Source organism: Camarhynchus parvulus, chromosome Z (genome assembly GCF_901933205.1).
Source record: "Camarhynchus parvulus chromosome Z, STF_HiC, whole genome shotgun sequence".
Lineage (NCBI taxonomy): Eukaryota > Metazoa > Chordata > Aves > Passeriformes > Thraupidae > Camarhynchus > Camarhynchus parvulus.
Genome location: NC_044601.1, coordinates 60027136 through 60040074, shown reverse-complemented (window position 1 = coordinate 60040074; position 12939 = coordinate 60027136).

The following is a 12939-nucleotide window of genomic DNA, read 5'->3' as shown; positions in this document are numbered from 1 at the left end:
TTAATTTGTTGGGGTTTTTGATTTTTTTTTCTAACTGGACCGTGTTTACCAAGAGCTCTGAGTCACTCTGAAAGTGACCTTAGCTTTCATTATTTTCCACATCCCCAGTTATAGCATCCCTTCCTATTGTGGCTCGACGACAATTTGGTGCAGCATAAGAAGGAATAGCAGATGGACAATCCTGATCCCCAGAGGACCTAGATCACTCACACAAATGTTTGCTGATTGTTCCTCTTCTGGTTTTTGAGGCCTACTGATTATTCACAGTCCACTTACTGTGCAGCATTCTGATATTTTTATCTTTCTGGGTTTTTTGTTAATTAAAATGTCCTACTGTACCAGCTCAAATGCCAAACCAAAGCTGAAGGATATAGCATCACTGTTATTTTTATCAAATTAATGTTTGCTCAAAGTAGAGATACAAAAAGAGCAATACAAGATGTGTTTCCTGGAAATGTCATTTCTGAGTTGTAATGAAACTCAAACATTTATTCATTTAGTCCTCTCTGAGCAACTTGGATATTTTCCTGAGGATTACAGTCCAGATGACAGTCATGTAATTAACCTGGGTCATTCCCTTTGCCTTCTTTTAACATAGTCACTGTATTAGCTTTTTTCATGTTCTTTGGAGCTCACAAGGTTTATTGAGAGCCATATTTGGAGATCAAAAAGAGGTTCCAAAAAGATATTTCAAAAGCCTGTATGCAAGCTATCCTGGCTTATTGATACAAATTACTTAACTGCAGTGCTGCTATTTTTTTTAATGCACTGTTACTGGAAAGAATTTAATCTTTGTCAAGCCTGATAATATTTACCTATTCTCCCAGAATGTGAAGCTATTTGTTAAACATTTTCTGACAGGAATGTTAACAATTCTTACATTTCACTTTAGTAATATCATTGGTATAATTTGCCTTGTGCCTACATTCAATTCACATTCAAGCACAACTTACATTTTCTCTAATTCCTTTCTTAAAGCAATTTTATCATCTCCATTTTTATCAATAGAATGCACTGTTTGGGCTGTTACACTTATTTTCACTTTCCCACTAGATTACTGTGGCATTTAAATACATTTTCATTTTGTGCTGATTGCATTTTGAAGGTTAACAAATAGAATGTCCATTATCAGCTCATAATTTTTTTTCCTTGGTTTTTTTTTTTTTGTTGTTTTTTTTTTTTTTGTCTTTTTTTATCCTTTCCTGAAGGGCCTCAAAGGACTCATCACTACTTCAGTTTTGTGAAAATCAGTCTTTAAAATAGTTGGTTTAATAGTCTTTTAAAAGTTGCTAATTATATTATTGATTTGCCCTCTTCTCTGTATTTTGTTACAAAAGCAAACAAATTAGGATCACTAATGGGTTAATCATTTTTTGTTGATCAATTTAGTTTTTATTATGATGAGGTGTCCACTGAAATTCCTTATACATAACAGTCACTTTTTTGACTGAGAAACTAAGTGTTTGCACAACTTGAATGGTATCATTTCAAACAAATGTATTTCTTTATTAATTTCAGTTCTGACTCATTACCTGATGAACATAAACTAAGTTCAGCATGAATCGAATCAAGAACACAAACACTTGAATTTTGAGCCAATTATTTTTATTTTGTTTTACACCATTGCAACATTGATATACAAAGCCAAAATTTGAATGAAAAGGATAGGAAACAAGACATATTTCAGCACATAAATTTGTTGTTGTTGATCCTTTCTAAACAGCAGAGAGCTCGTGTGCCAGAGAGGAGCACTCTCTGGATACCTGGAGATCCTTTCTCATGACCTTCATAACTGTGATTTATTTTGCAGTGCCAAGCAGTATTTGAAAAATATTTCTGAGTCCTGCATGGCTTTATCAGGAGTTCAGAAGGCTGTAGCCCCCAGCACTGTGGTTGGCTGTTGATTGTTTGCGTTGCCACTGGGCACCTTGTTGGGTACAGACTCCCCTTCCTCCCCCATCCCAATGCCAGTGTTGTCCAGAGACCTGAGGCCCAAAATCTTCAAAACACTGTTAAGAAGTAATAATACAAAAGCACAGGCTGTGGTCTATAAATAGTTTAGTTCATCTTGCAGTAAATTGACCTTGTAATGCATCCTAGTTTATCCTTAAGCCCATCTCTGGCAGAATGCAGTAGTGTTCTGAAGTAGGTAGGATATTTTTAATTGCTGCTAGCCACCTGGGACATTGAAATAAAAGGGAGAAGACCAAAGGCATGAATCTCAGAGTCTTACTTTCTGCTGTGCTAGTTGCAGTTGCCATGATTTGCTTCTCCATGGGAGCAGGGATTACCTCAGTGATGTCAGCAGGAAAAGTGAGTGGAAAACTGATTCAAAGTGTGTGTTGGGACAGCAGGTCCCAAAAAAGTAACTTTATTTAACACCTGAGGTAGGAGCTCATAGTCTTGTACCTACAAACAAATGTTTCACAACTTGAATGTCAGGAGCATGACACACATCTATTTGAAGTGAGAAATTGCAGACACCTCAGCTTAACAGATGTGCCAGGCTCTGGATCTTCAGATGCAAAGGGTGAATCCCACTGCTCCTGCCACAGTACTATCACAAGACATAGGTGGGCAGATTTTCTCCTGAAGAACAGTCAGATTAATAGCATGTGCATGTTTTGAAGCTGACAGCAAAAAAACAGGAGTTGTTTTCCAGAAGAAGGCTGCTGACTCTGTTATGGCTCCACTATCCAGCAGTTTCACCAGTCAAGCTTGTTTACATTCCTGCCTGTACCTTCCATTCCCTCCCAGTGAAAGTTTAACACTCCCACTTAGGCCAGTAAAAGCAAGTGTCAGGTGGAGCCATGGCCTGAATCCATGTGAGGATCTGACTTCAAAACAATGGCCCAGAAAAAGGCCATGTTCCCCTGTATGGTTTTAGGGATCTATTGACAGGACAGTCTTATGTATGGGCACAGGATCATTGCTGAAGGAGCACTATGCTGGAGTACAAAGTATGGAAACCCAAGGATCAGGACCAAATGTGATAGGAATTCCTTAAGGCCAAAAAGTCTTCAATATCATGCTGATTACAGACATGCTTCTTGAGTGGTAGACTAGACATTAATGCCAGCAAATAATTGGAAACAAACTGTTGTGAGATTTGTCCTATGCACTATTATCAGTGTGATCTCCAGGAAGAGGATTTGCACTACCAAGAAGAATCAAGATGCTGAAAGGTATGGAGTGATGAAAGAAGGAGAAGATCAGAGATAAGAGACAAGTGGGCAGGCTTGTGTGTGATACTGTATGTGGGAAGAAACCAGAGTCAATGGTCAGCTGACCGTAGAAGTAGTGTCTGGTACACAGTGATCATGTAATACTGTCTCTTTCAGTTTCAGCTGCACCTGTTTTACTTTTGCTGTTGTTTTGGTTACTAAATAAATCCTTCGGTAGCCAGGGTGGACCACCTGGGCTTTTCTTCTTAGTTTTAGGAATGGGTTTTCCAACACTAACAGCAAATTATTCTAAGTAAAAAAACACTGATGACTTTCTAGCTGTACAACAAACTAATTTCACTTTAAATGCCCAACTGCTTGGATGTTGTTTAAATTGTTAATTTATAAACTCAAAATTTGCCAGTGTAACTTTTCCAATACCCATTTTTTAAGCTTCTCCCTTAGGATGATTCAAGGAAAATGTTCTAGGCTTCTCAGAAATTTGTGTATATAATTACTACTTTCAGCAACATAAATGCCAGTATTGAACACTGAGCTCATATAAAATCAGATGCAGACACTTAGTAATAAAATTTATCTTCAAAAGACTTTGAGTTAAAAACCAGCACATGCTGCTTTTAGGTTTTTTATCTGCAATTACAATAACTTGTGGATTTTTAGAAAAAGAATGACTGGCATTTTAGGAAGACCAAAGGCAGACATGAAAAAGTGCTGTGCGCATTTGCTAATTTAAAAAGCATTCTTTAACTTTGAGTATTTCCAGATACTCTCATTTTCTTATCTCCAGGAGAGTTGAAATGATTTGCTAGTTCCTGAAATCTTTGTATTGTAATATCATCTTCCTTCTTGTATCTGAGTGAAATTCTTTGGCTGCAAGGATCTGTACTGGCTATTTTACTATTACAATTACAGCAGTGAAATCATAATGACAAAATTATTAGTCAAAGTGCTGTTTGTAATTGTGAAGTCTTGTCATTTCTACACAGGGGTCCTGTTCAACCAGCATTCCCAGGAAAAATGTGCCGTTTTCTTGACAGATGTTCATTGTGCAAAATGAGCCCTATGAAACCTTCACCAAAACTGTCTTTGGTATTTTGGCAAAATTTAAAATGTTTAATGCAGTGAATTTTTTACAAGTTCAGCTTTGAAACGTCTTTACTTCACATCCTAATGCAACAAATGCTTTACTATCTGCTCCTTGTAACATAGAAAAATACTCATCAACTGATTAAAAAATACATCAAGCCAGATGGCGCAAAGAAAATGTTTCCACCGAGTTCTAATTTACAAAATAAATAGTGATTAGAGCAGCATTCATTTTGTCTAAATAGAGAGTACTTGTGTGCATTCGGAGTGTGTGTGGAATAAGTGTTGAATACTCTTAGTAGGTTTACACCCTCTGGTTATGACCAGAGGCCCATGCAGAGACAATCAAACAATTAGTGGTAATTTTAGCACTGTAAATATGAGGCAAACAGAGCCATGGGGTCAGTGAGGGAGAACAGTACAGATTCCAGGAACTAGTAGTCACATTAACTCAGAAAAGGTGTGTGAGCAGCTGAGAAATAGAGGAAAAGTCTAGAAGCATTTGGTAGCAGCCACCTCTGAGCCTCTATAAAAATTGTTGTAAGGGAGATAAAGCTTCATTTCCAAGTTACCTTTCTCTTGAGAAATCAGCTAAGTGCATTGCACTCTCTGTGCTGCTCCTGGCAGAGGTAGCACACCCTGCTTGTGTGGGGTGGTTTGTACTCCTGATGGCAGACAGGAGGTTGTGATCACAGGGAATGCCAGAAGGTTTTTAAGTCTAGCACAGATGTCAATACCTTCTGTAGTACCTTCTACCCAGGGAGCAGAAAACACTGATAAACATTTGTAGATTAAGTACACTGGCAGCTCTGGAAGCGTGTCTAATTAGTTTGCTGAAGTTAGCTTTGAAATCGTGGGAGAATAAAATTCAAGTCAAGTCCAAGGGAGCACTCTGTCTCACCCTCTTGCTGTGAACTGCCTCGCATGGTTGACGATGTCAATGGGAGAAAATTCCAGAAGGTTATTTTGGAGGGGATGTACTTGCCCTTAGCTGTGGGAGTTCAGAAGCGAGGCTCAGCATCAGAGCACTCCACAGCACTGTCACCTTCCTGTGTTGACCTGTCATCCAGGTGCCTCTGGTGACTGCAAGGTAGAGAGCTTCAGAGTATTATCCTGTGAACTGATCCCCAAAGGATTAAAACAAGTCAAACATGGATTGGTATTTTGGGGGGTTAATTCTGCACTGGATCATATCTGTTAAAAAACATCTATGTCCTGTATTGTAAAATGGTATCATTGCTATATCATTGTATGGGATGGTTTTTAAAGCAATTTCACTGGCAAGCACTTAACCATCTATGCAAATATATAAATCTGCTGCAAAAGAGCTGTTATTCAAACAGAAATCTCTTCATAGGGGATCTGCAAAGAATTTTTAAGTGAATCTAGACTGCAGACCACATTCCTAATTAAAATTGGCCTGATAATTTGAATGGTTGGGACAAAGGCTGTTCAGGACATTAACTGCGTAATAGAGATTGATAAGCATTTTAGCATTATTTCTAAGGTTAGCCAGCTATTAAAAATTTATTGCTGTCCAGTGGAGTAAGTACATTTTCATAAGTCCTGATTGCATTTAAGAGTTTATTAATGAGCTACAAATGTGTAAGGACTCCTGCTGTGTACTAATATAGCACCAAACATGAGGCTATATTTACAGAACTAAGTAAAGATCACATTATCCCAGCATATTCTGTGTTGGAAGGGACCCACAAGGACCATCAAGTGAATGGCCCATATGGAGATCAAACCCACAACCCTGGCATTATTAGCACCATGGTCTAAGCAACTGAGCTCATCTCAGGATTGAGAAGTGTTTAACTATGAGACACAGAGTGAGGTGATTCTAGAATGTCTCCTGTTTTTTAAAATTAGTATTTGTAGCTATCACAGTGAATTCAAACAGAGCAGAAACCTGACTAGTAGTCAGGGAGTGTCAGAAAACAAAGAAAAAAGGATAGTTTTACCATCAGCCTTGTACCTCCATAGCATGCTCATATTTCTGCCGGTTAGCGTATTTTTTTCTCTCCCTGAAAACTGGATTGAGGAAGAAGATAGGGAACTGGAAACTTCACTGATGAAGGCAAAGAGAGCTCAGACCACACCAGAAATACACAGCAAAGCTGGAAAGGTTACAGGACTCTTTTTCTAGGGATGCTGGTACGGGGAAGGAGCATTCCCTATCCAGAAGCCTCACTGGCTGTTGAGTGAACTGGCAGCTTGGTGCATTTCCCTGCATGCCCAGACATGCAGCAGCAGTGAGCCTGACAAAAACAGTCTTGAAAAGCTTGGCAAGAGAGTGGTTCCCCAAAACTCTTTTCTGTATCTGGGAGGAAAAGGAAAGGAAGTGTGAAAAAGTGCTTGCATCACTTGTTTAGTTTGGTGTGCTGGTGTCTCACGGAGGGCCACTTACTTCTGCATTATTGTATTTATTTTTTTCTAAAGGTACTAAGTTCTTGCAAATGTTACCTTGATCTGGCCAGAAGAAGCTTTCCTTTGCTCTTGAATCCACTTACATTAAAACTCCAAGCCAGAACAATGGTATCTGTCTGCCTCAGAGCCTCAGGCTTAGTGCAGCAGCAGCGGGTGGCAGGTGATCCTCAGATCACTTTCCTGTGCAGAAGGAACTGCACAGAGTTCCTTCTGCACAGAGTTCCTTCAGAGCTGACTACACAACACACAGCCTCCCAAAAATCTGCCTCCCACAGCTCCTGGGGGAGTGGGATGCTCACAGCAATAAGCTACATCAATGAAGCCAGGATTAGACATTCAAGGCTCAAATGACTTCCTTGGGAAGGAGAGATGGAAAAGGATCGCAGCTAAATTATAACTGGTTGCAAATTGAGATGGAAGTTGGAAACAAAATCTTAGTGGAGAAACTCAGCTGATAACTGGTAATAAAAATACATCCAGCAGCCTAAAAATGTGGCCCTGGTGTGGTGCAGGAACCTCCAAATAACAGGAATGCATCCGTGAGAGAGGCCCTTGTCTGCAGCAGAGGAATGAGAAGGGCTGCACAGTGTTATCAGTGTTTTCACCTACATAGACAGTAACTAAAGATCTCTGCCTGGTTTACAAGGCATCTTTGGACGAAAAAATTATATATATATATATATATATATATATATATATATATATATATATCTTTCTGCTCTTGCTGAGGTACAACAAATGACATCTGAGCTTTCCATATTTAACACATGTCCATATTTAAGACTATGTCACACTGATGAGTCAGCCATCTGCATCAAGGTGTCCTACTTTGGTATGTATGGCCTTTTCTCACTAAGTGCTTTCCCTAATATTTACTTAGGTACCAGCTTAATTCTCTTTGCTAAGGGATAAAACAGTGATTTTAATTAACATTTGTTTACTACACAGTTAAGCCCTTCAGAAAGAAAATTTTAGAAAACCGCAATCCAAGCAACAAATGCAGAAACAGAATAAATACATGAGCAGAAGGCACAAGCTTTTACTGGCCTTAATGGTCAAAACACACCTGTGGCTGAAACCCAGCAAGGTGATCTCCCACTGCTCAGAGCAGGAGAGCAGGACCAGACATTATGCCAAAGCAAAGAAAGCACTCCTTATCTTGGAAGCATGGTCCCACTCTGAAACACAGCTCTGCAAAAAAACCCTAAAACCAAACAATCCCAAACCAAAAATTAGGACTTTCCCTCTTCTTTAAATCAAATGTATTCTGTTTCCCTCCGTGCAAACTCAGCCTGGAACTGCAGAACCAGCTTGGCCCATTTTACCATCAGTCAAAAACATCCTGCAGCCAAAACCAAGGCATTACTTACGTCTTACATGACCTCAAGGTTATAATTTGGCCTCAGATATGAATGTCACATTTGAATATGTGTTTGTTCATCATTATTAACACAAGGCTAATACAAAGTGCTAAGTGTTTCTGACATTCTGTTTTGTGACTATTTCTGATGCTTTGCAAGTCCATGTTGCTCTTAGCTATACTACTTCATCGGAAGTAAAACTTCAGTAAATGATTTTTATGAAGCTGTGCTTGAAGCAGACTGTACCAGGGACTTCATTTTGCCATTAACATGAGGAAATATAGCATAGAATATGAAGGACCAAGACTGTTTAGGGAAGATTACTTTTTTACCATTTTGCTTTGGCATGTTTGTTTTGGAAAGATGATGTTGCACAGAAATTTGAAAATACACAGACAGATAAAACTATTTCAAAGTAGACTTTTTACTGTGGCTCTTTAGCACGGCTGACAAAAGTAAAAAAAATCAAGATTCCTAATTTTCCTTCATCTGCCAGTTTCCCTTCTGCAGGAAGACTGGGCAGTTGGCCAGCTCAGTGTCCAGTAGGTTACTTCAGTTAGGAATAAAGCTTCTTTGATGCAGTTTGGTTTATATAAGAAGCCCTGCTGCTTTGAGCACAGGATAAATCAAACAGCTGGGGACAGCTTCTTTAACACAGCTCTTTGAGCCAGCACCTGACACAAGCACCATTCTGAAAGGCTTCTCCTCTACCAGTTCTCCACAGAGCAGTCCTTCACCTCATGCTCCTCACTGCCATCAAATGCATCTCAAAAACCTGATGGAGCTGGCCCACCAAAGTGGCCATTGAGTGGTGGCACAGCTACTCCCTGCCCCATGTGAGGCAGACCGCTTAGACTGCCATAGCTCATCAGTGAGAATTGGCCCAGGGAGACCTTCAGGAGGCTTGGGAGTTCTGAATCAGTAGGTGATTCTCACTGAACAAGCTCATCCTGCAAGCATGGCTGCCCCTACTGGCAGACCAACAGTTAAACAAATTGAACAAGTAGTAGAGACACATGAAATATGTGGCCAACACCTTTTACACTCAGCTGTTGGAATCCAAAATGCAGGGGATTCTCGGAACTTTGAGCCTGTAAGGTAAAGCTTAGAATTAAACACAGGATTTTATTTGAGACCTTGGAAACGGCTTCCAAACTTAGGTACTAGAAGCAAGAATGTGGATTTATGGTTTGAAGCAGAGACATGTTGAATTAAGAAGAACAAGGTTTAGAATTTTGGAGTTTAGGATATAGAAAGAATAAAAGTAGTTATAAATGTAAACAAGAAGTTTAGAATGCAGTACTGTAGGTTTGTGTATCATAACATGATTGGCTAAGAAAGCTTATACTGTAACATGAGTCTGTAAGACAAAATATTGAAGCATTGGGTCAAAAACATAAATATCCTTTTTAACAGTGTTTTATTGGTCAATAAATCCTTAAAATGTCTTACAGCTAAGAGTCTTTTGACTTTCTGAACCGTGCAGTAAAAATGTGGGCCAAACTCCCCCCTTCCCCTGTCTATGTAAAAGATAAAAAAACCTCAGAAATCTCTAACTCATTCAAAATTCCTTCAAAAATCTTCATACTCAGCCATACCTAAAGGGGCTGAAAATCCTGCTATAAAGGTTTTCAAAAAGCTCACACAGTTGAAGAGACGCTGTTAAGGGGTGCTGTTGTGTTTAAGTGTTTGTGGTGGGTTGGCCTTGGCTGGACACCAGGTGCCTGCCAAGGCCACTCTGTCACTCCTGTCCTCAACAGGGCAGGGGCAGAACATAAAATTACAGGCTCATGGGTTGGGATAAGGACTAGGAGAGGTCACTCACCAGTTACCACCATGGGTGATGGTAACTGGGTGAATACCCACAGATGTTAATTTAGGTGAGTCCTTCCCAGAGACTGAAGTTCCTCATGGAATGTTCCATCACGGGTCTCCTCCACAGGGTGCAGTCCCTCAGGAACAGGCTGCTCCACTGTGGGCCCACAGCTCCTGCCAGGAGCCTGCCCCAGTGAGGGCTGCTCTCCCCACAGGCCACAGCTCCTGCCAGGAACCTGCTCCAGTGAGGGCTGCTCTCTCTATGGGCCACAGCTCCTGCCAGGAACCTGCTCCAGTGAGGGCTGCTCTCTCTATGGGCCACAGCTCCTGCCAGGAACCTGCTCCAGTGAGGGCTGCTCTCTCTATGGGCCACAGCTCCTGCCAGGAACCTGCTCCAGTGAGGGCTGCTCTCCCCACAGGCCACAGCTCCTGTCAGGAACCTGCCCCAGTGAGGGCTGCTCTCCCCACAGGCCACAGCTCCTGCCAGGAACCTGCCCCAGTGAGGGCTGCTCTCCCCACAGGCCACAGCTCCTGCCAGGAACCTGCCCCAGTGAGGGCTGCTCTCCCCACAGGCCACAGCTCCTGTCAGGAACCTGCCCCAGCACGGGCTTCCCATGGGGTCACAGCCTCCTTCAGGCACATCCACCTGCTCTGCTGTGGCTCCTCCAGGGGCTGCAGGTGGATCTCTGCTCCCCCCTGGGCCTGCAGGGGCACAGTCAGCCCAGTGTGTCTTTTCCCCCACCTCTCCATGGAAAGAGTTAATTCTTCTTTCCTTTCTTCAGTGCCGGTGTATTAAAGAATTCCTTTTCAGTCCTATGATTAAATTTGCCTTTTTTCAACTCTAGTTCGGCACGCTCAGGTGTTATTTTACTGACTAAATGTAACTTTTCAAAAGAAATTTCTTGGCAGGGAACAGCCATTTACAATGCTCCCCTAACATATGCAAAGATGTCAGACAACTTTTCCCTCTGTATGTTGCAGCCGGAGAGATATTTTCCTTTTGAGGCTGAAACTGGAAGGCAGAAAGCTGTATATTAATAACTGAGAGGGAAAACGTCCAAGGAGAAGAAGGATGTCCATCAACCTAGACAGAATATTGATGTCAGCAACCAGCACAAGAAGGGCTATTACTACTTTAATAAGACCCAAAGATTATAAAAAAGTTTATGTTCAGTCATTTCCTGCTGCCAAAATCATTCTGGATCCCTGGTAATTGTATTTCAGCTGTTTCTAGCATTCATTATTGCTTGCAGAACTCTGGACGTTTGCCATATTCATGCAGCCTCTACTTAATTCCAAGCCACTGAGTAATGGTTTTACTATTACTGTATTTCTTTTCACTAACTTGCCCTTTTCATCATCATTTCTGCCAGACAGCTACTCAGCTGCAATTTGAATCATAAAAAGGACCATTGCTTTCAGAACAACATTAGGCAGATAAATTTTCATGGAAAATTAGAGAAAGTACTAAATTCTACACCTGAGAGAGATAATGGGCAGATTATAGACAGAGCAGATCACCTGCATTAAACCTAAATACAAATGAGAAGTAAGTGAGTGAAATATGATAAAGGAGTGTGGGGGAGTAACCAGTCAGCTCACCTATGTGTGGCTGAAGCTTTGAAGAGAACAGCAGGAACGCACCAGGAATCCAAAACCACCTTCTGAGCAATGGCTGTTTTTAGATTACAAGTCAGAACACGATATTTGCTTTTCAGCAGCTGCCCTCAATCACTGCTTGCTCGCAGCCCAGGCAGCAAAATGGTATTTAAGACTCTGCCAGCCCAACCAAAGCACAGCCTAAGGAATTACAGGCGTGAAGAGCATCAGAACATGTGTGATGGCCATAAGCTGAGTCCACTGGGTTTGCTCACCTTACTTACAGGTCAGATCCAATGCAGCTGTTCTTTAAATCATCCTGTAAGACTTCTACAGGCAACCTCAAAACACAGCTGGTTTGGATTGTGCTTCTTTCTTCCCTGTCTTTTTGTTTTCCCTCAGAAGTGTTAAATAGTTGGAGCTGGCCATGCCTGCTGTTTACAGCATTTCAGCTCACTGCAGATTAGAGGTGGTTCCCAGGATTTATCTCTTTTCCAGCAGCACAGCAGCTGGAAAGTGACTTTTCCAGCACCTGCGGTTCCACCTTTCACCTCATCTGCTCTGACTGGGGGCTGCTAAGTGAGACGGTCATCCTCAAACAATCTGCTCCTCTTGTTTCCTCCTGCATCCCCACGGGGTGATTTGGATCAACGAGTTGATCTGATGGAAAGCTAATCCACAAAAGCAAAACACTGATTTCCATAAAATCAGCTGGCAAGCAGCAGTGTGAGGGCACTGCTGGGCAGTGATTAGCAGGACTCCCTCTGGCAGCTCCTTGCATTTGCTGCGGATTGGGTGTAACCCAATCCCAAATCTGCTGGGAGAACAGACCATTGTTCTGCTGTCACTTGTGCAGGCACCGTCACAACAAAGCCCTGAATTTACAGGAGATATGCTGCACGAGAAAATATACATTTTGGGATTATCACCCTGCTTTTTTATTGATGCAGTTTTTGTTTGTGAAAAAGTGCTGTGCAGGAGGATTTTACTCACTCAAAATAATAACAATAATAAAATAACAACAACAACAATAAAATAAATATACAACTTCCCAACCAACCATGCTCTGTATTGACAGCGAAGTAAGAGACCTTGTACTTTGAGAACTGCCTAAGTCATCTGTAGTACTTCTCATCTGACCTTCAAATATTCCCACCACCTCCTGCAAAAGGAAAAGCTAAGGGCAGCTGGTGGGTATAAAACCAGTATTTTCCAAAGTTAAATTAACAACCATCAGAAAAGGAAGAAATATTTTCTAATGGTGAATCCACAGTGGAAAGTCTGGGATGGGAAACTGGAAAATACAGGAAGTGGCTTGTAGGAAACTAACTGGGTTCATGTGTATAGTGAACTCAAGGAAGGTAGTGAGGAACATTCTGTTTTGATTTATGAATTGGGATCAGCGTGAGAATGGAAATATATTATTGCATCACCAAAACATAAAGCAAGGGCACTTACAC